This window comes from Lissotriton helveticus, chromosome 2_1, assembly GCF_964261635.1.
Source record: "Lissotriton helveticus chromosome 2_1, aLisHel1.1, whole genome shotgun sequence".
In the NCBI taxonomy this organism is placed as follows: Eukaryota; Metazoa; Chordata; class Amphibia; order Caudata; family Salamandridae; genus Lissotriton; species Lissotriton helveticus.
This window is the reverse complement of record NC_136059.1, coordinates 84855685-84877240: the sequence shown is the minus strand read 5'-3', so window position 1 is coordinate 84877240 and position 21556 is coordinate 84855685.

Genomic DNA, 21556 nt, shown 5'->3' with positions numbered 1-21556 from the left:
GCTTCCCTGGGTGAGGTAACTCGAGTACTCCGGTGCTCCCGTGGGTAGTAACTATCCAAGTGTCTTAGCTTAACAGGGTTTTCCCGTTGCCCATCTGGAAGTGTCCTAAATCTATTACTTTGTGACTTTTACATTCTCATTGACTTTCTATGGTAACCCGCGTGTGTGTTTAGACACTGCACACGCGTCCTGTGGGTCTCCTGCTCCCAATCCTTTGGTAGTCCTGTGTAGCCCCAGCGATTCTCTAGGCCCTATGCCTATTCACCTTTCCTGAAGTGGTTCTTATACCACTTCTTTAGTGTATGGTTCGTGAGGCCCCTAGGGCAGAATTGTATTTGTGCAACTTATAGTATGCTTATTGAGTAACTTGTGCTGTATCTCGAACTCTGACATCATAAAGAGTTAAGAGGGGTTGTGTTAGTAATAATACCTTTTGTGGTGTCCTTTCATCTGGTATTCAAGGGACTATTATTGGTAAAACAATTGGCTTCACATGCTCTCTGAAGTGTTAGCCTAAGACTGCTTTGGCCATGCTACCACTAGGATAGCTGGTCTATAAGGTTGACTTTACAACCATCACCATAAGGGTTGTTTGGACTGGTGCAAGGTGCTCACTAGAATAGTAGACAGTCTCATACCATCAAAAAAATAATTCATGCCCAATGGCCTATTGTTCTCACAGACATTGTTCTCCAAGGTGTACTCTCGAGCAAACCTAATTTTACTTATCCAAAGGCGCTTTCAATGCGCAGTGATCTAGTCAAGACCAGTCCTGAAGTTTACAACAAAAGCAATTGGCTTTCCCCCAAAAAAGGCTTTTTTAAATGTAGCACATGCCGGGCCTGTAAGTTTGGGGTGAACACCAACTCGTATTTTACTGCTTTTTCAGATGTCCCTATCAAAATTAGTGGACACTACACCTGTCATACTGATCACGCTGTTTATGTCCTCAAATTCATCTGCGGATTACAGTACGTGGAAAGCACAAAACGTCAGGTTCATGCACGAATCTTGCAACATCTTAGGGCCACTGTCAATTCAGATCCAACGTACCCTGTTGCCAGACACGTAAAAATGGAACATAACGGCAATCTCAATGTCTTACAATATTATGTCATTGATAGTGTCCCACAGAGCAAAAGGGGTGGCAACAGGGAAAAGATCCTCAGACAGTTGGAAGCCAAATACATTATTGAGCTTGACACTAAAAATCCGGGAGGGCTCAATATATGCGAAGATTTGCACCATTATCTCTAGATCTCTAATCAGGCAGCTCAGGAAGTATATTGACTATGTTTACAACAGCAATGCACTTTGGTTTTATATGGATTTTACTTCAGGAATCATGCTTTTAGACTTTATCTTTAACGATAACTTTAAAATCTTTTGCTGGGTGACTGATTTATGTGGGTTTTACCATTTATTTATATGTTTTATGAATGGATGGTTTTATACTATTTATTGGCGCATTTGCACAGATTTATCATCATGATATATCATCATGACCATAAAGAAGGGGGAATGGTGTCTTATAACATTGTGCTTTATGAAATGAGCGTCACTTCTGGACAAACAGCAAACATTCATGAATCCAATTACCAAGGGGGCTCCCTTGTGTAAACAATGTGGAATTTGATTGTTCTTCTCAGCAATACATTTCTGTTTTTTTGATTATGAAATTCAATTGATTAATTTCCCATAGCTCTCTTTTGATTAATGTTCTACTTTTTTTTACTGATATAAAGAGACAATATTTTAGCTCTTTCTCCCTGTCCAACATCTTAGTTCACATTTATTCCCGGACGGGATGTGTGAAGTATTATATACATATTTTATAATTCAGCACTTGCACTTTATTCACTTTTGTGGTTGTCTACTAAAGGCAGGGCAATGATTACATGGTGTTTTGTTTTTTTTGGCCAATTCACATGCAACCGCTATTTAAGTTGCAGTGGGAATAATTAGGTCATGAATAGGCTCTGTATAATGTCTGGAAGGAAATACTAATAATGCCTTAAACTATGGATTTTGTATAAAATACCTATTTTGGGGGGAAACCAATGTTTACATGATTGGGTTACTGCATATGTATTTGTACAGGTATCAAATGTTTTAACTTCCAACTGCTTTCTGCCTATGTAACCACGTGATGTTAGCCATTGTTTACATTGCAAGTTCTCAGTGGTGAACTAGACGAGTACTCAAAGTCTTTTTACCATGTTCATCACCAATAAGGTGACAGCCTAACACATGACGTTTTTACAATGTGCCAGGGGGTGTGTTTGCACACTTGCTATGTCAGGCCCCAACCCTTCCCTTCACCACTTTTCAAACGTGCCCCCTGGCGTGTTTTATGTTGGGGATTCATTCCCCTAGAGTCCTGATGGTCCCTGGGGGCCAACTAGCCCACCAGGTACCTCCAGTAAGCACCACACAGCTGCGTTGCAGAGAGGTGTAAAAAGGGATGCGGCCTCTGAACACCTCTCTGCAATTCAGCGCCCTGGGCGCATACTGGAGGTACCTGGTGGGCTAGTTGGCCCCCAGGGACTCTCAGGATTCAAGGGGACTAAAACCCCCAACTTAAAACACGCCACAGGGCGTGTTTGCACATTTGTCACATCAGGCCACACCCACTCCCTGCACCACTGTGCAAACGCAACCCCTGGTGCGTTGTAAATTGGTGGATTGAGTCCCCTTGAATCCTGAGATTCCCTGGGGGCCAACTAGCTAACCAGCTACCTCCAGTAAGCTCCACAGAGCTGTATTGCAGAGTGGTGGTCCAAGGCCATGCCCCCTTTTACACCACTCTACAACGCAGCTCTGTGGCGCTTACTGGAGGTAGCTGGTGGGCTAGTTGGCCACCAGGGACCATCAGGACTCAAGGGGAATTAATCCCCCAACTTAAAACGTGCTAGGGGGCGTGTTTGCACAGTGGTGAAGGGAAGGGGCGGGGCAAGTGTTCAAACTCACCCCCTCGCACATTGTAAATTGGGGGATTAAGTCCCCTTGAATCCTGAGGGTCCCTGGGGCAGACTAGCCCACCAGGTACTTCCAGTATCTGCCAGGGAGCTGCGTTGCAGAGAAGTGTTGAGGGGCCACGCCCCTTTTTACACTTTTCTGCAATGCAGCTCTGTGGCGCTTACTGGAGGTACCTGGTGGGCTAGTTGGCCCCTAGGGACCCTCAGGACCTCCGTGGAGGAATCTTCTAGTCGCGAGTAGTGGCGAGCTGGCGTTTTCACGGGCCGCGATTGTAGGAAGGTGGCTACCTGACTATGGTTACCCCAGATTTTTTGCCTGTGTTTAGCTGGTTTTTTGACTTAGTTGACCTGGTTCCCTGCTAATCAGGGCCCCAGGCCATCTGCTCTCTCTGTAAACTGGATTCCATGTACCCTAGGTACATACCAATTGGAAATGGACTCCTTGTCAGCCCCTGTAGAATGCACTATAGGTGCACAGGGCACAGGAGCCACTAAGGCCTACCAGGGGCTGCAGCATATCTTTTGCCACCCCTGGCTGGTTCTTAAATTGACACAACTGGCTGATCACTCAGCTGGGGTAAGGTGGTGTACACACCCCTTGCTTAGATATAGTATACCTATGTCTAAACCTATATCTGGACACATGTAAACCTGTGAGCCACTCCTATAGACAGGCCTCACCAATCCTGGAGGCTGGGTGCATGGTTTTTATGTGAGATGGAGCTCTAGCATGAGCTGAGCCTGTCTGCAGCCGTCGGGAACAAATCCCTAAGCTGTTTCAGGATAATGCCATACCATATACTATTAAGTGCCTTATAATCCTCGCGGTTATTTAGCAACTCTGGTTTGGCTTTATCAAAACATGTCGTGTAAGGTGTCATACGCTTTGGAATACCATCCCCTCGCCAGTTCTGGCGACGGGGATGGCATTCCACCCCTCTAGAGGGGTAAGACATGTTACTTCACTTTAATGCGGTTGATTTCTCCAAAGGCCTTAAGATCCACAAAATGGATGCCTCTGCCACAGACAAATGTCTGGACCCCTGGAGCTGACCGAAACCCAGTCAAGGGGGTCCTGGACAAAGGGTTTCCTGTCACAGGAGGGTGTCACCGCCCTCCAGACAGGAGATAGTGTATTGTAGCAGGGAGGTTTGAAAGAAACCAGACACTGCCTGGGGCGCACAAGGCTGCCCCTTGCATAATCCGGCCAAACCGGTTCTGGGGCACTCCAGCCCTCGTGCCAGGGCGGCCTGGATCAAAGGAAGGGGGTGTATCCACCCACTTCCTGGGTCCCACCCATAGGAGGGGACCTAGCAGGTAATCACGCCCACCAGATTCGAATAAGAGTGGGAGCAGTGCCAATGCACATCAGATTTCCTGGAAGAAACATTTGAAACGATATTCTGGACCCTTCGCCCTCCATCTCAACGTGGAAGCCCGAAGAATCTCCCTTGTGGTCAAGGAGTGACCACCCTGCAGCAGCAGGCACCATCCAGCCCTCGACGTCTACTTGGTTGCAGTTCCCGCCGGAACTCGAGCGACTGAGATCGACGAGATCAAGCCTGCCCAGCTTCTAACAGCCCGATCCACAGTCCCTGCAAAGCTGAGACCCGTGGAGGCGACCGGAAGCGTGGGGCACGCCATCTTGAAGTGACCACGAGACGCTGACCGTGCAGCCCACGAGTGACCCTCGAAGCTGTACACCGGGGTTTGAGAAGCCCCCACCCTGAGCTACTCCTGAGCCGAAGTTCAGCCCTCCACACTCGACGAGTGCTGCGTGGGGCCCTTTGGCACGATTTGGCTCAACGCGTTGGCCCGGTCACTTGCCAGCTGGCTTGTGGTCCCTGTGCCGACGAACTACAAAAGAAGACTCGTGATTCTAGTTGCTCTAGATCCACACCAGCTCCCCTGAAAGGGAGCCCCGACTCTGACCTTCCTGGTCCGAGTGAGACGCCATCTTCCAATCCCGCGTGGATTGCTCTTACCAAGGCTTGTTTGCTCCAAACCGGAAGCCGACTGCACCGACGGTGAGAGCCTGCGTGGGACAGATCGTGACCTGCTCCTGGACGTCGCAGATGCCCCAGAGCCCACGTGACAGCGAAGAGAAGCGCCTCGACGACCACCTGATTGCGCCCGACATTGCCTGGTTCCGTCCTGGTTCCACCCTGGTCACTGCTGAGTGACCCAGACTCTGTCCCCTCTGCTTTCAGGTACTCTACAACTTGAGTCCACCCTTGGACTCCACCGGACACTTCGTCTTCACCCTGCCTGCAGCCCTTTCAGCTTCAAGCACCAAGAGCCTGCGTGTCAAAACCCGACGCCACTTCGACCCTGTGCACCCACTTCCTGTGGGTGAGGTAACTTTGCTCCGCCGGTGTTCCCACACTGGTGCACACCTCTAGGGTCTGTGTGTTAAGTTTTGTTCCTCTAGGTTCAGCGGAAGTGTCCTTAAACTTTAACTATTTGACTTTTACGCACCATTGGTTAACATTGGTGCATGCGTGCGCTTTCCGCACATCTCCCGAATCCCGAGGGCCATTCCCGACTTCAGCATTGCTTGTCCTGACTGCTCCCAGCGATTCCCTAGGCCCTAGGCCTAACCACTGTTCGAGTGGCCTCTCTTATACCACTTGTTTAGTATATGGTTTGAGTGGCCCCCTGCCCTCATCCATAATTGTGCAACTTGTATGTTTAAACAGTGCTTTTGATTTAACGCTTGTGCCCCTTTATTCATAAAGAATACTGGGGATTGTTTTTAGTAATAAACACATATATTTTTATAATATATACTTGTGTGGTGTCCTTTCATTTGGTATTACAGGATTGTATGTGGTAAAACAGCTCGCTTAACACGACCTCTTAAGTTAAGCCTTTAGGCTGCTTAGTCCATGCTACCACTAGGATAGCTTGTCTAATAAGGTTGACTTACAACCAGACACCATAAGGGGATTGTTTGGTCAGGTAGTAGGTGGTTCCAGAATTGGAAACATCCCCTACCAGGCCAACTTCTCACATTGGTGGCAGCGGTGCGGATTTGAGCTTGCTGTTGTTTTACCATTGCAATCTTTATATCAAATTGAAAGATCACATCAAGTACCTCTAGGTACATATAAAATCAAAAGCTTAGCATATTAAGTTCTACTGAACTTAGTAGTTGTAGGTTGAAGGGAGTAGCACACCCCTGACTACAACTCACTAGCAAGGTCCAGTAGGAAAACACTTAGTGTAGGTAAGTGCACCACTTACACCTCACTAGTAACCATGTCCGACACAGGAAAGGCCTCAGGGTCTAGTCCTGTGACAGTTGACCCTACCCAGGCAACTTCTGGATATGACAAACTAACCCGCAGAGACTTGATTGTCTTGTGCAAAGCAAGAGGGTTAAAAAGGGGCAGAAGCCCCACCTGCCTAATCCTGATAGGACTCCTAGAACAGGATGACTTAGAGAGGGCAAAAGCAGCTTCCCTAGATACAGGAACTGAAGGGAACCCCCCTGCAGTTGATCCCCCTGAAGAGGAGGATGATGATGACTTGGATGAGGACTCAGAAGTTGAGGACTTAGAAGTACAGGATCAGGGTAGCCAGGTTCCAGTTGGTAGGCTTAGCCAGGCCAACTTGGACCTACTGGGGAATGGAGAGGGCCAGCACCTCCCCAGAACCCAACATATGATTCCCCCAGGCAACAGAAGAGTGAGATCCCCCTCAGGGGACTCTCATATTTCTAGTGCCTCCAGAGAATCACAGAGAAGCATGGGTGCTTCTCAAAAGCTAGAACATAGGGCCAGAATGAGGGCTGTCAAACTCCAGATAGAGAGGGAGGAGGTAGCCTTGGCTCAAGCTAAACTTGCCTTGGCAAGAGAGCAGAAATTGTGTGGCTTAGATGCCACTGGTGGCAGCAATATTCCTAAAGAGAAACCCAGGTCCTATGATAGTAGAAACCTGACAAAGATTGTGCCCCCCTTCAAAGAAGGGGATGACATCCACAAATGGATGACTGCTCTTGAGAGAGCCTGCATGGTACAGCAGGTTCCTGAGGAACAGTGGGCAGCAATCTTATGGTACTCCTTTTCAGAGAAAGGGAGGGACAAGCTCCTCACTGTCAGACATGAGGATGCAAACAATTACAAAGTCCTGAAGAGTGTTCTGATAGATGGGTTTGGCTTAACCACTGAACAGTACAGGTTCAAGTTCAGAGACACCCAGAAGACACAGACTCAGGACTGGACTGATTTTGTAGATTGTGCTACTAAGGCTCTGGAGGGTTGGCTACATGGCAGCAAAGTACATGACTTTACAGGGTTGTATAATTTGATTATGAGGGAGCAGATCCTAAGTAATTGTCAGAACCAGCTCTTACACCAGCACCTGGTCGACTCTGATCTGACCTCTCCCCAAGAATTGGGAAAGAAGGCAGACAAATGGGTCAGAACCAGGATTAGGCCTAAGAATCAGGACAGTAACCAGAAGAAGGAGTCTACCAAGCCTCAAGATAAGGGTGGGGATAAAAGTAAAGAAAAGACTTCCCCAGGGCCCCAAAACTCCAAGGATGGGGGTGGGTCCCAAGACACTTCTTCAACTGAGAAAAAACCCTATTGTTATCCCTGTAAACAGGTGGGGCATTGCAAAACAGACAGCTGTTGTCCCAAGAATAACAATAAAGAAAATATACCTCCAAAGCCAGCTTCAACACCTCCTGTTACTGTCAGCAGTAATCCCCCAGGAAGTGGAAGCACACCCAGGAATCTGGGTGGGTTTACTTTTGGAAATCAGGTGGACCCTGGCCTATCCAGGTCCCCATCACCCAATGATCTTGTTTATGAGGCTGGCATGGGGTTTGCCAACTTCTCTGCTTGCCCAAATACTTTGAGCAAGTATAGACAAGAACCCATCATCAATGGTTTAAGAGTTGAAGCTTTTAGAGACACAGGGGCTAGCATCACCATGGTGGCTGATGGCATAGTCCCCTCTAAGCAACTTTTACCTGGTGCCACATACCAGGTAATAAACATTGATGGCATCCAAACAAATCATCCCATGGCAGTAGTAAGTCTCAGCTGGGGAGGTGTCACTGGCCCAAAGAGAGTGGCAGTGTCCCCAAACTTGCCTGTAGACTGTCTACTGGGTAATGATTTAGAAATCTCAGCCTGGGCTGGGGTTGAACAGGAAATCCATTCTAGAATGGTAAATTCCAATGGAAAGGTTAGTGGGGCTGTAATGGCTACAGCCCCAATTCAAGATGTCCTTCCTGAAAAGGTTGGTAGGGCGGAGATACTCCCTGCCCCATCTTTAGCAAAAGCTCTTCCTGAACAGAATAGCAAAGCTGTTATGATAACAGCAGAAACCCAAACTGAGTCTCCTCCTGAAAAGGTTGGTGGGGCTGTGATGGCCACAGCCCAAACTCAAACTGACACGTGTGTTGTGAAACCTGAAATGATGGATAACTCCACACAAACTGAGAGCATGGAGGAGGAAGAGAAATCTCCCCCTCACCAGACTTTAGGACAGGATCAGCCTCCTCAGGGAACTGATCTTACCCCTGATGAAGGAACTGCCCCAGAGGTGGTTGGGCCTAGCCTGACAGAACCTCTGATGTCAGTGGACCCTTCTCAGGTGGGACCCAGTCTGGAGCAGGTAACCTGCCCCTCTCTCCCTTGCCTTAGCCAGCCCAGGGCTGCAGAGGACAAGAAGGACAGTGAGACCCAGAGGGCCCCCTGTCAAATAAAGCACCCCCATCAAAAGATTAGGTGCACCAAAACTAGTAGCCCTAGTAAGGTGAAAACTTTAAAAACTCCTGAGGGAGCCCCCTTAAAAACAGTTAGGGACCTCCCCCAGATGGATTCTGTTGGGCACAGCCAAACCTGGGACCCAAAGGGCCCAAACCTGAACTGTCCCTCCAGCAAGCCAAACAGAGGGGCCCAGCCTCCAGCTTTAGGTAGCCAGAGGTTGACCCTGAGAGCACAGTGCAACTCAGTTAAAGAAAGAAAGGCACACATGGTGGAAGATAATTGGAGGAAGCTAAGCCCTAAATTAGTAGAGCCTCACTTCAATACTCCATATCCAAACCAGCCTTTAACTTTGCATAAACACACCCAAGGTAGTGATTCCCTATGGTGGAGACCCTCTAATACCCAAAGGGTGAGGGACTGCTTAGTGGACCATGAGACAGGGGGTACCCATGCTAGTGCAGGTACTTCCTTATATGGCCACTCAGGCAATATAGGCTTACCTGGCCAAGGATAGCCTTATCTCCTTTCGTTTGGGGGGGGGTTATGTAGGAAGGTGGCTACCTGACTATGGTTACCCCAGATTTTTTGCCTGTGTTTAGCTGGTTTTTTGACTTAGTTGACCTGGTTCCCTGCTAATCAGGGCCCCAGGCCATCTGCTCTCTCTGTAAACTGGATTCCATGTACCCTAGGTACATACCAATTGGAAATGGACTCCTTGTCAGCCCCTGTAGAATGCACTATAGGTGCACAGGGCACAGGAGCCACTAAGGCCTACCAGGGGCTGCAGCATATCTTTTGCCACCCCTGGCTGGTTCTTAAATTGACACAACTGGCTGATCACTCAGCTGGGGTAAGGTGGTGTACACACCCCTTGCTTAGATATAGTATACCTATGTCTAAACCTATATCTGGACACATGTAAACCTGTGAGCCACTCCTATAGACAGGCCTCACCAATCCTGGAGGCTGGGTGCATGGTTTTTATGTGAGATGGAGCTCTAGCATGAGCTGAGCCTGTCTGCAGCCGTCGGGAACAAATCCCTAAGCTGTTTCAGGATAATGCCATACCATATACTATTAAGTGCCTTATAATCCTCGCGGTTATTTAGCAACTCTGGTTTGGCTTTATCAAAACATGTCGTGTAAGGTGTCATACGCTTTGGAATACCATCCCCTCGCCAGTTCTGGCGACGGGGATGGCATTCCACCCCTCTAGAGGGGTAAGACATGTTACTTCACTTTAATGCGGTTGATTTCTCCAAAGGCCTTAAGATCCACAAAATGGATGCCTCTGCCACAGACAAATGTCTGGACCCCTGGAGCTGACCGAAACCCAGTCAAGGGGGTCCTGGACAAAGGGTTTCCTGTCACAGGAGGGTGTCACCGCCCTCCAGACAGGAGATAGTGTATTGTAGCAGGGAGGTTTGAAAGAAACCAGACACTGCCTGGGGCGCACAAGGCTGCCCCTTGCATAATCCGGCCAAACCGGTTCTGGGGCACTCCAGCCCTCGTGCCAGGGCGGCCTGGATCAAAGGAAGGGGGTGTATCCACCCACTTCCTGGGTCCCACCCATAGGAGGGGACCTAGCAGGTAATCACGCCCACCAGATTCGAATAAGAGTGGGAGCAGTGCCAATGCACATCAGATTTCCTGGAAGAAACATTTGAAACGATATTCTGGACCCTTCGCCCTCCATCTCAACGTGGAAGCCCGAAGAATCTCCCTTGTGGTCAAGGAGTGACCACCCTGCAGCAGCAGGCACCATCCAGCCCTCGACGTCTACTTGGTTGCAGTTCCCGCCGGAACTCGAGCGACTGAGATCGACGAGATCAAGCCTGCCCAGCTTCTAACAGCCCGATCCACAGTCCCTGCAAAGCTGAGACCCGTGGAGGCGACCGGAAGCGTGGGGCACGCCATCTTGAAGTGACCACGAGACGCTGACCGTGCAGCCCACGAGTGACCCTCGAAGCTGTACACCGGGGTTTGAGAAGCCCCCACCCTGAGCTACTCCTGAGCCGAAGTTCAGCCCTCCACACTCGACGAGTGCTGCGTGGGGCCCTTTGGCACGATTTGGCTCAACGCGTTGGCCCGGTCACTTGCCAGCTGGCTTGTGGTCCCTGTGCCGACGAACTACAAAAGAAGACTCGTGATTCTAGTTGCTCTAGATCCACACCAGCTCCCCTGAAAGGGAGCCCCGACTCTGACCTTCCTGGTCCGAGTGAGACGCCATCTTCCAATCCCGCGTGGATTGCTCTTACCAAGGCTTGTTTGCTCCAAACCGGAAGCCGACTGCACCGACGGTGAGAGCCTGCGTGGGACAGATCGTGACCTGCTCCTGGACGTCGCAGATGCCCCAGAGCCCACGTGACAGCGAAGAGAAGCGCCTCGACGACCACCTGATTGCGCCCGACATTGCCTGGTTCCGTCCTGGTTCCACCCTGGTCACTGCTGAGTGACCCAGACTCTGTCCCCTCTGCTTTCAGGTACTCTACAACTTGAGTCCACCCTTGGACTCCACCGGACACTTCGTCTTCACCCTGCCTGCAGCCCTTTCAGCTTCAAGCACCAAGAGCCTGCGTGTCAAAACCCGACGCCACTTCGACCCTGTGCACCCACTTCCTGTGGGTGAGGTAACTTTGCTCCGCCGGTGTTCCCACACTGGTGCACACCTCTAGGGTCTGTGTGTTAAGTTTTGTTCCTCTAGGTTCAGCGGAAGTGTCCTTAAACTTTAACTATTTGACTTTTACGCACCATTGGTTAACATTGGTGCATGCGTGCGCTTTCCGCACATCTCCCGAATCCCGAGGGCCATTCCCGACTTCAGCATTGCTTGTCCTGACTGCTCCCAGCGATTCCCTAGGCCCTAGGCCTAACCACTGTTCGAGTGGCCTCTCTTATACCACTTGTTTAGTATATGGTTTGAGTGGCCCCCTGCCCTCATCCATAATTGTGCAACTTGTATGTTTAAACAGTGCTTTTGATTTAACGCTTGTGCCCCTTTATTCATAAAGAATACTGGGGATTGTTTTTAGTAATAAACACATATATTTTTATAATATATACTTGTGTGGTGTCCTTTCATTTGGTATTACAGGATTGTATGTGGTAAAACAGCTCGCTTAACACGACCTCTTAAGTTAAGCCTTTAGGCTGCTTAGTCCATGCTACCACTAGGATAGCTTGTCTAATAAGGTTGACTTACAACCAGACACCATAAGGGGATTGTTTGGTCAGGTAGTAGGTGGTTCCAGAATTGGAAACATCCCCTACCAGGCCAACTTCTCACAGCGATGCTGTTGTTTCTTCTAGGGACAGATGTCTCACCGCACCTGTTAGCGTCTTCTTCCCCGAGGTCTTCCTGCCTCGAAACCCTTCACGGCACACACTTGCAAAGTGGTTTGGAGCTCCACATTTTGAGCACGTCTTCCCACTCGCGGGGCAGCCATCTTGGTTATGTTCTTCTCTCCCGCAATACCCGCACGGTGTGCGTCGTGTTGTTCGGGTAGGCCATCTTCCTCGCCCACTTCGGCTGGGGGTGCGGATAGCGTCAACTCTCTCCGTCTTCACGCTGGCTCCGGCATCCGTTTGCTGGTTGAGTGCCGCCTCCATCGCCGTTGATCGAACATCTGATAGCTTGTGTGATCGCGCGAGGAGCAGGATTTCCTCCAAAGTGATGCGTGGCTGACGGAGTATGAGTGTCCTCATTGGCTTGTTGCGGCAGCCTTGAATAAGTTGCGCTGTGACTTCCTTGGTCTGATCATCCTCTGTGCACGTGTTCACTAACTCTCGGAGGCATGCGTGAAAAGCGTCCATTGTTTCCCCTTCTCTTTGTCTTGATTGCCTGAACTTGAAACGTTCATAGTGGGGATTGAGCTGGGGGTCGAGGTGAGCATTTAAAGCTCTGACTGCGGCATCATAGTGATTGGGCGCCCCAGTATTCGGGAGGTGTGCAAACAGCTTATAAATCTCGTCCCCTCCGAAGTGAAGGAGCAGCGACCTCTTAACTGCCTCATCTGTTTCCCTGGTGGCCACAAAATAATTATCAAGGCGCCCAATCCACACTGCCCACCTTGGTGACACAGTCCACGGGTCAATCAGTTCACTAAATGGGGGTAGTGCTTGAATCTGTGAGTGTGCCGAGGGTTGCGGCGGTGGCTGCGCAGGAGGTGCGGCTTGTTGGGGGTTGCTGGACTGACATAGTGTGTTCTTCATGGGGACAACGCCCCTCTTCTCCAGGCGTCTAGCTACTTGGGGCTGCCTCTACAAACTTGTATTCACTGTTGGATGCGGGAACCGCAGTTCCCACCAGTGCTGGTGGGTGTAGTGTCTTCAATTGTTTCCTTCCTTTTGGTGTATGTTTGTCTTTGCCAGTGCTTGTTAGTAGTATTCCCCTTTTGGTGTATGTTGGCCTTTGCCAGTGCTTGTTTGTCGTATTTGCCAATGTCTGTTGTCTTTCTGCTTGTTTGCTTTCACCTTATCCCCACTTTTGGTGTATTTCTTTTCACTTTTAGAGCCGTTATCTGCTCGCTGCAGCGCGCTGCTTGATCTCCTTGCTGCCAGCGCTCTCTTCGCGCTCGGGTTCACCTGTTCTGGGCCTCGGGTCTATCGCGCATGCGCGTGCCTCCTCTCTGTCTGCAGACCGTCTGGGGCGTGTCGCGGGCCTACTGCTGGGTACACGCATCCTCCGAAGCGGCCTCCCAGGTAACTGCTTGCATCTTCTGCGCTGCGCGCTGCTTACCGGGGGTCGATCGTCGCCGCTGGAGTCTTCCGGCGCTCGCCGCCATTGTTTGCCAGTTTGGGGTGTGGCGCACTTCCTCACAGTGCCTCGTTTATTTAAGCTCTAAGTGAAACATTGTTTGGTGATGCTTCCGGCCTCTGCCGCATTGTTAGAAACACTAGACCATTACAGCTGAAAAGTAAAGTAAAGTAACAGCGAGACTAACCTTCAAAGGGGATGAATCAACTGAGATTATTACAGAGAAAATGCCAAGACAACAGCACTCTGGGACGTGTATTACTTTAAAAGAAACTCAACAAAAACATCTCCGGGCAGTACCTGGTTGAGCGCCGGCATAAGGCGTCGGAGGACACCGCTACGTCCGGGAGTCTCCCAGGTGAGTGATCGATTGATACCCGTGAGAGTAAATTGTTACTGTGCTGAAGCGTGTGTGACCACTCCGGTCGAATGTGGACCAGTGCGGGTTGTGACTGAAGAAAGTCTCTCGACACAGCCTTGGGAAACTCTTGGGTCACGAGGTGGAGGAGTGTTCTAACCTCCATCCAAAACAATACATTCTGTCTCTAATTCTGCAGCAGTTTGACAAGTTGTAAAAGTGGAGGAGAGAAATATAAGTCAAATATATAGAATCACTGATTGAGACATAAATAGTAACAATAAAATCAGACTCATCTCCCCAGAAATATAATGAAAGAGAGAGCAGCAAAACGAATGATAAAAGCAGAAAGCATGTTCACAAAAGGAGCTGGGATTATATCGGAACGAAATGAAGGGACAAAATCTGGGAACCCTAGTGTGACCTCTTTAAAACATCTATTCATTCAATTGGAAAGTGTGCAACAGACGGAAATATCACGCAGTTTGGAGATAATAACCGTAGTGAAATATGTAGAATGTGGCCGTGTACCACGCGGACTTCGCATATTCACGCTACCTAACCATCCAGATACAAGGCCCGAAATGCTTTATGAATGGGGCAGGAATAATATGGACTGTTCTGGCACTATGATGCTTATCATTATAAAATATGCGAAGAAGGATGTTGAAGAACTGCATATTAAAATTGCTGACATTGAACAACAAATAAAGGTCTCTGGACAAAAAGAAGAGGCAATTAACAAACTACGAGTGATAATGGATAGAAATCTTGACAAGCGTGAAAGTGAGGTGCAAGAAAGAAAGCAACGCAAATTTAAAAGAGATGAGTAGGATTACGAGAACGGCACCCTATTTACATTTGCTAAAAGATTCAACACTCTGAGACAACAACTGGATAGCAAAAAAAACAATATGAGTGAATCTCCCTACACATCACCAAGTGAATCCAAGTCAGACGAAGGTGAAAATAGACGAACATTAACCAGGAAACTGTCTTTTTAAGAGGAAATGAAATTACTCTATCAGGACCAACAGAACCCCAAAACAAAAGGAAGAGGACGGGGCAATGGAAGAACCAGGGGACGAGGAAGAGGAGCACCGGTAAATCGGAACATCAACGCAAGACAAGTAGAGACCGAAAAACAAAGATATCATCTTCGCAACCGTACAGTATGGAGGAAATAAATAAGGAGAGCCAAGCAATAGAGGAACTAACCTTGATAATTATTCTGTCCAAATACAGTCTGACAGATGCTGAAAAAAGTCTGCTTAATAAAGGACTAACATTTTGCCCTGAAAAAACATCAGGATGCTGTAGAAACAAAAATCGACATTAATTAGTACATCCGCAAATTAAAACTTAAAATCTGTTTTGCTAAAATGTCTCCTGATTTGATCCAGAGTACAACAGGATTACCAACAGAAACAGCTGAAGAAACAGTGGCATACACTATTGCAGAAACACATAGCCTAAGAACAGCCTTTGAACTGGTGAATGAAATAAATGAAACCGATCTGAAAGACTCACAAGTTCTGGAAGAAATGGAAATTCAAGTCGATATTCACCCACGGACGAAATTTAAAAATCGATCCAAATTCTGTCCAGCTGTCCACCCTGGAAATCGAATTGATATGTTCCATGACCTAGTTGTGGCAGAACTAGATGTCATGGAAAACACTAAACATGGAAAAAAGAAAAAAAATCTTTCACATAAGGAACGCCAAGCTTTACAATCGCTGAAAAATAATAACCTAATCGAAATAAAGCCAGCAGACAAGGGCGGGAATATCGTCATTTTAGACAAACAAGATTATATTGAAGAAGCGATCAGACAACCTAAGTATAATACAAATTATGTGATGTTGGACCTCTGAATATTTTGACACCAGACCTATATAATTGGATAGCAAAATGGCATGAAAAAGGTCTTCTAAGTTAGGAAGAAAAAAAATTATTGACAGTGATGAATCAAGTAACACCAACAATATATTTCTTGACAAAAGTCCATAAAATATTAAATAAACCACCTGGACGTCCTATAATATCGAGCTGCGGGTCTTTGTGTGAAAGCGTGGCGTCATATGTAGACTACTTCCTGGTTCCAATTGTCCAAACAATAAACAGCTACATCAAAGATACAGGAGATTTCCCGAGAATATTAATGGATACAGAATGGCAAAGTGACTATCTTTTGGTGACGATTGATGTTGTTTCGCTTTACACTTCGATAAACCATGAGGTTGGATTGGCAGCAATCAACTACTTCTTAAAACAAAGGCCTATTTGAGAACTTCAACACACGACCATGTTGATGGAGATGATTGGCTTGTGCTTGAAGAATAATATTTTCTTATTTAACAAACAAGTTTTCTCCCGGAGCTGTGGTACTGCTATGGGAGTTTCCTTCTCTCCAAGCTATGCTAACCTCACCATGGGTTGTTGGAGAAAAGCATAGTTTATTGACGATTTGTTGCTACTATGGAAAGGAACAAAAGCGAAACTTCTGGAATATATAGCAGTACTCAATGACAATGAAGTGGGCCTGAAATTTACCTACAATATATAATCGAGGGAGATCAAATTCTTGGACACTAAAGTGTATATAAAAATTAATAAGATACACACAACAGTATTCAGAAAAAAAACTGCTACAAACAGTCTTCTCCATGGGACAAGTTTCCATCCGCAATCTCTCAAAAGAAGCATACCCTATGGGGAATTCTTACGGATGAAAAGGAATTGCTCAGAGCCCAAAGAAATGGAGAAAAAGTTCCAAGAAACCAAAACACGTTTCTCCAAACGAGGATACAAACACAGTGCCATCCAACGTGGTGAAGCGAAAGCAAGACAAAAAACCAGGGCCCAACACTCGTTGATAATAAAATGAAGAGTGACAACATGGAAACCACGCAGGAGCATATACCAAGACTGATCATCACTTATACGCAGGAAAGCTATCAAATTCAGCATACCTTGAAGAAGTACTGGAGTGTGTTGAAAAAAGACCCAGATATTGGGCCAAAGATAGGAAATCAGCCAATGATCTCCTTTAGGAAGGCACCATCACTTTGTGACATTCTAGTGAATAGTCACTTTGAAACCAAGAAAACAGAAACATGGCTAGAGAAGAGACAAAAAGGATTCACGAAGTGTCTGACATGCAAAGTGGGAAGAAATCTAAAATCCATTAAAGATCCAAGAGGACAAATATTTGAAATCAAAGAGACAATCACATGTGAATCAGTATTTGTGGTATACCTAATAGAATGCTTTTGCAGAAAAAGCTATATAGGAAGCACCATCTGTCCATTAAAAAAGCGTATCCTAGAGCACAATTGAGCTATCTAAAATGGTGACATGTCCTATGCAATAGCCAAACATATGCGTAGCCACACTGGGAAGACGTGGCAAGATATCAAGTACTCTGGCATAGCTGTGATACCTCCACATGAGAGAGGAGGGAATAGAACTCAAAAGTTGAGACGACTGGAGTCTAGATTGATAATTCGATTTAAAACAAAACTCCCATTGGGACTTAACGGGGATGAGGAGATGTATGTACATCTATAATAGCTGGTTGTCAATGGCTCTTATCAATACATTATGCACTTACAATGGACTAATGCATCCTGACCACTTTTGCTGCATATCAATCACTTTATATATTGAGCACATGTACTATCATTGAATAGATGAGTGACAGGATTTTCGGTGAAATCACCGGTAGTTAATCTGTCCTTCTTTTGCTTTGCTTGGAGACATGGCTCAAGTCCCTAGAGATTTGTGTTGGCATCAATATTGCACTCGGCATGTTAATACTGTTTGATACTCAGTCACATTTAGAGCCGGTTATTGTTTAATTAAGAGTAAAAGAGTTCGTGCATTTTGGAGAAGTGCAGAAACTCAAGTGAACTTCCAGTCACCAGTTACGGCTCGTAAATGTATAAAGGCCACTCAGGCATCTATTCATGAACCCACACATGACTGGGGATAAGCGCCAGTGTCTCCACGTATTCTAAAGAAGGAATTATGGCAAACTACATGCCTAAAGTGAAATGAAAACTACCTGTCCCATAATGCCTCATTATGGGCATGAATGGTGACTAGGTATAAATAACAGAAATGGAAGAGGGACTTGTCTAAACTACCGTGATCAAGAACAGTTTTGTTTGAAACACGTAGGAGAAGAGATCCAAGAAATTGATGAATCCAAGACGAGTGCAACATAGGACATTTTGCGGTTTCATATATATATATATATATATATATTTATATTCAGCTCCAAGGTTGTCCACCAGATGAGGAGCACTCGGACAATAGCAGCTAGACAGCAGCCTTTAATAGGTATGAACGGTATTCCACCTGCGGATACTTCAAACAGCCGTTCCGTATAGGACTGCCTGACGCTTTTCGAAGTTCCTCAACTCCTCCTCAGAGGCTTTAATGGAAAGGATGCATGCATATACCAGTCCCAGTTCACATTTAAATATTGCACTCCCCCAATGGGCCGCTCCTATGAGACTGCGCATGATTGGAGCTGTAGTCTTGGCACTTAGTAATTCACAGATGGATGCACACATAATGTTCTGTTGAATTCGAAGTCCTCAATGGACCCCGCAGACGGGCCCGTCCTAAATACTCTGCTGCTGCCCCACATTTACGTTTCAGTCAATACCAAGTCACATGGCCCCCTAGATTCGCGGCTTGGTGCTAGCTCCGCGGCAGGTCCATTTGGGGGCATGCAATATTTAAATGTGAACTAGGACAAAAAATCAGCAAAAAATGCTGTGATCGTAAAATAGGAAATTAACAAAATGCAAGCCAGGGACGCTTTATGTTATTAATGGGAAGGTTTAAAACTAGGCTCCCCCAACCCACGCTATGACAGACCCCAGGGAGTCCATCAAAATGGGGAAAGGGGTCACCCTGCCCCATTTCCTGAGCCTCCAAAGCCCTTGGGAGCCCACCCCAGGGACAAAAAGTACTCAAAATGGAAGGGGGACTGCACGGCCCACCTCCCCAGGGACTCCATCGCCCAGGGCTGCTTAGCTAATTAAATGGGAGTGGGCAATGCTGCCCCCGCAGTGAGCCATCAATGGCCCTGCAAACCCCATCCACCGAGGCTGGATCACTAGCTATGTCCCGGGGAGCCCACCCCAGGGAATAGTGGTTTCTCTGCCCACATTGGCATGGGCACGGAAACCTGTGTTTGTTCCCGTTTGGCAGGAGCATTTTTGACTCTCCCGCCAAGCGGGGGGAAAGCACAAAGTCTTCTCCTACTTGGCAGGAGCTTTGAAAATGCTCCCGCCGGTTGGGGGCAGACTGTCGAACTGTTTTGCTGCCCACACTGAAGCAGGGAGGGAAAAAGATCAACATATTGCTTCCACCCAGAGGGAACATTAGTAGCTGCTCCCTGTATGTGGGAGCAATGCCAGCTCCCGCTGCATGTGGGGAGCCGGCTTGGGCCACAGCCCTTAATGAATGTATGATGGGAGCCCTAGGTGGGTGCCAGTCAATATATATCAATATATTTATAACATTATTTGACAGGCTGTTTCGTTGACCTGCTCCTAAACAGAGACATGCTTGGTGTCTTCAAGGGCCGTCCTCCACTGAACACCTTCCTTCCAAATAAAGGCTCCAGCACTCCAACAGGTTAATGCTCCATGTATTTAGTGAAATACAGAGTATACGGGACTTGGCGCGTATCAGCTACATATGTAGCCTTCTTCACAACAAACAGGTGCCAATTTCCAATACCATTTTATAACACATCCTTCATGATATGAGCTGATAGACATATACAGCAGTCTAAAACAATGTCTCAGTCGTTAGTCACAGTCCTTGGCCACCATGTTTATTTAATATACTGAAATCTTTTAAATAAAATAAAATATATAGCAATATATGATCAGAGATGAGAAATTGGTACTATTCATAAATATAGTGTATATATCAACAATTATTGCACATATAATAATTAATAAGCAATTTCTCAAACAAATAATTAAACAAAATTCCTCCTTCTACATCATTGCCCCAGTGGGTTAACTCATTACATCTCATTACTTTCCGATTGCTAAAGTTCATTATAGTTCTTACTGTCCTTTATTAATTCTTGTGTGGTCAATCAAATATGTGTATTCTCCACCTTCATATTACCATCCACCCTTCTAAAAGACTATTATAAATAGTTGTATGTCGGAATCACGCAGTCGTTAATCATGCCTGCCTTTATAACGCGATCGAAACAACGAATGCATCTTTACAAAGCATTCCGTTACCACGCAAGTCGTTACGACTTGCCTTAGAGAAAGCATTGGAGTTGGAACAGTATAATTTACTATTCCAACCCCAGTCTGTGCAAAAGTTTGAAAAGTGTTGGGCTTGAAGTCCCACACCAATACAACAACACTTTCCTTAAGGCAAGTTGTTGTAACGACTTGCGTGGTAAAGGAATGTGCTGTAAAGATGCATCTGTGTTTTGGACTGCGCTGTTGAGGCACAGCATGGTTCGAACCGCGTTGTAAAGGCTGTTCCCTTTATAAATATAGTTAATTTCCAAGATGTACAAATAACTAATCATTTATATTAATTCCGTTCGATTCTTTTGCGTCCTGCTCTATTATGAATCTTTATTCTAGTCTATGGAGGACATTTTCCCTGTTACCCCCTCTTACACTGTATGCCACTGTGTCAATCACGCTGTATCTCTAGCCCCTCTCAGGAACATTATGAAATTGCCAAAAATGTCTTGCCACTGGATAAGTGTTATCTCTGTTTCTTATTGGCATTATGTGTTGGAGAGTTCTCTTGTGTATAGCTAGCTTCTTACTCCTTATGTACCTCTTTGAACATGGGCAAGTCAACAAGTCAACTGCAAATTCCATTTTACAATTATACACCCTCCTTAGTGGTTGACGCTGGTTTGTGATGGGGATTCATTATTGGTTGAACATTGTCCCCGTTCTTACAGGCTTTACATGTCTTACGTTTATAAAATCCAGGTTTAAGTGGAAACCCCTGTGATTTCACAAGCCTTATTTCACTTTTTACTAGGTGAGCCTTAGTAGAATAGGCTCTTCTAAATGTGCTCATTGGTCTTTTCAGTACCCTTTGTCCTATTATCGGATCTTTTGTAAGTTTATGCCAATACCGCTGCATGATGTTCTGTATTGCTGTATGTTCCTTGTTGTAAGTGATTATTAGCATATTTCTTTCTTCACTTTGGTTCAGCATTTCTTTTCTCTCAAATAGAATATCCTCCCTACTTTTCTGTTTTATTCTGTTAACTGTCCTGTTAATCACAATCTCCTTATATCCCCAGGTCTTAAATCTGGATGTCACAAAAGCATTTTCAGTACTACAATTTCTTCTTGCTCTAATTAATTGTTCATAAGGAATGCTTTCTTTTATTGGGATGGAGTGAAAACTAATGGCAGGTATTAAGCAAGCTATTTTCTGAGGTGGGCTTCCTGAATTGTGTGTATTAATCTTACCCTCCTCTATCCTTACTTTGACATGTAGGACCTCTACTTCTGCTACTTATGGCTGCCATAAATCTAAATTTAAAAGTATTTTAATTATTGGTCTCTACAAACTGTTTAGCTTCCATTTCTGTATTTTTCCAAATTACAAATGCAGAATGACAAATGAATGTCAATGCAACTGAGAAAAAGTATATGCAAGTCGTTATAAGGGAGCTCACAAAGGTAAACGTTCACCTGAGTAAATA